This window comes from Cynocephalus volans, chromosome 2, assembly GCF_027409185.1.
Source record: "Cynocephalus volans isolate mCynVol1 chromosome 2, mCynVol1.pri, whole genome shotgun sequence".
In the NCBI taxonomy this organism is placed as follows: domain Eukaryota; kingdom Metazoa; phylum Chordata; class Mammalia; order Dermoptera; family Cynocephalidae; genus Cynocephalus; species Cynocephalus volans.
The window spans coordinates 142,884,685-142,889,009 of record NC_084461.1 but is presented as its reverse complement, the minus strand read 5'-3'; positions in this window follow the sequence as shown (position 1 = coordinate 142,889,009).

Sequence of the window (4,325 nt, the reverse complement as noted above, 5' to 3'; positions counted from 1 at the left end):
CTCATGATAGGAATTTCTGGTAAATTACCCAACCATTCCTTGCTTTCTTCTCCTCATACATAAACAGGAGATAATAAATATCATTGCAATTTCATGAATTTCTTTGTGAGGATTATATAATCCAAATAATGTAGAATATTCAGTACACAAAGTGGGCACTAAGTAAATGCTAGCTAGTGTTATGACTGTTGTTATCTACTGTTTCATCGTCATTCAGATCATGTTATGGACTGAATGCTTGTGTCTCCCTGAAATTCAGATGTTGACTACCCCTCAATGTGATAATATTTGGTTATGGATCTTTGGGAGGTACTTAAAATCAGATTACTTTATGAAGGTGGGGCCCTCATGATTGGCTTGGTGGCTGTGTAAGAAGAGGAAGAGAGAGAGACCTACCTCTTTCTGTGCACACACCAAGAAGAGGCTATATGAAGATATAGTGAGAAGGCAGCTACCTACAAGCCAGGAGGTAGGCCCTCACCAGGAACCAAATCAGCTAGTACCTTGATCTTTCACTTCCCAGCCTCCAGAACTGTGAGAAAATAAATTTATGTTGCTTAAGTCACCCAGTCTCTTGGTATTTTATTATGGCAGTCCTAGCATACTAAAACAAATTTCATTCCTTTTTTATTCTCCTAGTCAGCAGACCCTTCATGAAAAATAATAATTTCTTAATTATTCATGTAAGAGCTTGCTTTCTTAGTCATTCATTGTAGAGCTTTTTATAATCTTTATATTAGTTAGGGTTCTTCAAGTTGCTGGTAACAGAAACTCAATTCAGATTGGCTTAAGCCAAAAAAAGAGAATTCACCTGCTCTTATAGGCAAAGGGGAGAAATTTTTTTGACCACTCTCCTCTGTGTACCCTGTTTTGAACTCACCTTTCATTTGCTCAAGAGAGACAGAGGTGCTAAACGAATTGCTTGGATTGTGAAATAGTAAAGGACAATATTTACTGCTGTGCAAAGTGACTGTGTAGCACCCCTGTCTATGCAGCCACTCCATATACTGTACTTCTTATAAGAGAAATATGTTGGATTCAGCATATCATAAAGAGAGGGGAAACAGTAAAAAAGAATAAGGGAAAACCAGAAGAAAAGAGTGGAGCTGTGCAAAACATGTCATAAACAGTAAAGAACTGACATAGTTTTGTTCAGAAATAACGTTTTGACCCAACTTCATGGTTGCCTTTGTATGGGATATAATTTATTGCTAAGAGGATGTTAATCAGTTGTTTGATAGACCAAAATAATGGCAATAAATTTAAATAAATGTAAGAAAGAATTCAGTTAGATAAGAGTGCCTTTAAAAAGTCTCAAAGTTTACTGCTGATAGTGAATGTGGAATTTCTGACACTGGTAAATAATCAGTAAGTATTAACTTTCACCATTATCACCAGCATCTTTTGCCAATAACCTTCTAGGAGCCATAAATGGAAAGGTAAATAGCCTCAGCTCTTTCCCGTGCTCTTCAAGAGTTTATGGTCTAGGGTGAGATCACCACTGGTTATGTTCCGTCAAAGGCCATCCTCTGATGTTGCAACTAAAGTGACAGAATTTACCACATCAGTGTTTGTGATTGGACAAGCCACACCTCTCTTCTGACATGATTGGGGTCTAGAGTCCAGCCTGATGGTTACTCAGGACTGGTCATTTTAAGCACTGGACCAGAGCTGCTTTGCATAGAGTCTTCCATTCTGACAAACTCCTGCAGTGAGTGGCACCTTTGGAAGGTAAGTCTTGGATAAGTTAACACTCTCATTTACAACACTTCAATGTGAAAGCAATTCCTAAGTCAAGTTATATGAACATTTTTGACAATTTTGTGCAAATTGCCACATTCTGCTTCTTACCATCCATGAGTGAGAGTACCTGCTTACCTTTCTCCAACACTGTTATAATTTCGCTCATCTTAAAACATTTTCCAATTTGTTATTCATGAAAGAAGAGCTTATTTTTTCTTGTATTTTTTGGTTATTAGTGAGATCAAATGTTTTCACATGGTTATTGCCCATTTTTATTTCCTCTTTTGTGAGCTGCTTAGAAATGGCAAATTTTAAAATAGATACATTTCAGGGACAACAGGTTAGACAGAGTTGAACGCAGTGAAATGACAAGCAGTTTACGATTAAGCCAATATCCCCAAATGATCTTTCCTGAAGGATATAAGGAAATTTGTACTATTTCTGATTTCCTCTGACTATGTCCTTTGTTTTTCTCCTACAAATGAGTGATGAAGAATAACAACGTGCCTATCTTGTCAATCAGTGCCCTTTATTGTTCTTTTCCCCGTGATTATTATGTACATATTATAGGTAGGTATCTGAGGACACTGAAACCCATCTTAGGTTTCTGAATAATGGAAGAATTTGGAGAAATAAACTTAGGTTGCTGTTGAAATTCTTTTAGAAGAAATTTCAGTCATACAAACCTCAGAACTCGGCTGACCCTTGGTGCTTAATCCAGTCTATTATCACTACACCATGCTATTTCCAATATCAATTTAGCCATGGGGACCACATCTAATGAGAATCAAGATAACCCTTGAGTTCCTAGACCAGAGTTTTTCAAAATGCTGCCAGTTGGTGGATCAGTGCATTTGGGTCACCTGGGCTGGGCCACTCCTTATCTACCAACTTAAGGACTCTGGGATGGGAACCTAACGGAGCTTTATTTTTAACACCACCGAAGGGTTACTCTGTTGTATGGTGTTCTCTAAGATATTTGATTATTTCCTCTCTTTTGCAGAGGAAAGTGGAGCACTATAGTGGCTCGGATTTGATTTCAGCCTCTCATAGGTTTTGCTGTGATATTTATGCACTGATCACGTTAATTTACTCATTAATCCAAGTAGGACAAGAGAAAGGAAAAGATGTGAGAGACTCAGCCTGCAGAAAGAAATTAACTATGAATGATCTTGTAGGTCTAGATGAACAATATTCCCCAGTCTCATCAAAAATAAATAAATAAATAAATAATTTTTAAAAACCCACAGAGCACAGAGCATTGCTTATTTAAGAAGGCCTTCACTTAGCTGTTTTAATAAGACCTAGTCAACTGAAAGATATCTTTGCACAAATGATGAAGAACACAGTATCTCGTGCGTAAACAATGTGGTGTCCTGAGAGCCAGGTTGGATAGGCTCAGAGCCAGAAAGACTGGGTATGACTCCCAGCACCTCTCATTTGCTCTGTGGCCTTGCTTGGATGACTTAAACATTCTAATCCTGTTTTGCTACCTGTAAGATGTGGCTAACACTTCTTCTTCATAAGTTTCTAAATATCTGGAAATGTTCTAGCATTCAGTAGGTACTTAGTAAAGCCCAAGATAGGAAATGATTAATCAAAAATACAGACTATGTCCAATGTTGAAGAGTAAGGCATACCACCGAGTCGCAGGGTCTTGTAACTGGCAGCTTTCATATATTTAATATAGGACTACGTGATGGGTCTGTTTATAGTTTTATTAACCTGAAAGATGAGAAACAAGAATAAGCATCAAGTCTTTTTCCTTATCTACGATAATACAATAAGAAATAGGAGAAGCAAGCTCCTAGCCTCAAAATTGTTTAAATTTTTTGTGTTACTAAAATTCTCTTTCACTGGAAAAGACAAACAAGTTGATCCCATAAAAAGAAAGTCATTATTCCTAATGAGTGGGCTCTAGGAGTAGAAAAAACAATAATAAGCTTTTACCTCTGATGTAGCAAGCACAGGAAAGAATGACCAAGGGAAAGACCCTACTTTCAATGACAGAAGTGGGGGAAAATGCTCTAAAAGGATTGGCTCTGGATGGAAGTGCTGCAGTGTACATTCTATTCCCATGAAGCTGTGGTGCCCAAATCAAACCTTGGAGTTCTGCCTTTGAATAAGCAACTGAGTAGGGCCCATCAGAAGCCTTCCCCTCTGTGCTCAGGTTGAACTGTCAATCAAGGTCCCCCACATTCTCCACTTCTATAGTGGGCTTTGTGAAGCAATCAACCAATCCTCTGAACTCAATCATTTGAACTGGGGTGAGCAAGTCACCCACAGGCCATTTGGAGTCCTTTTGGGGAAAGTGGTACAAAATTTGGGACAGAGCACTTATCTTTCTTAGGCAGAGGACAGAGAGAGATTGCTGTATCCAACTATTATAAAAACCTAGGAGTTTTCAGTTATGTGAGTCAATGAATTACTTTTTTGCGCTGGAGCTCATTTGACTTGATCCATAAGTCTAATTTCATTGATCTGAGAGGTTGAGCTAGAAATAATTAGAACCTACTGTGTCCTGCCACATCCCTTGATTCTGCCAGATAACTCAATGGTCTTCAGCCATGGTTTGCTGTTTT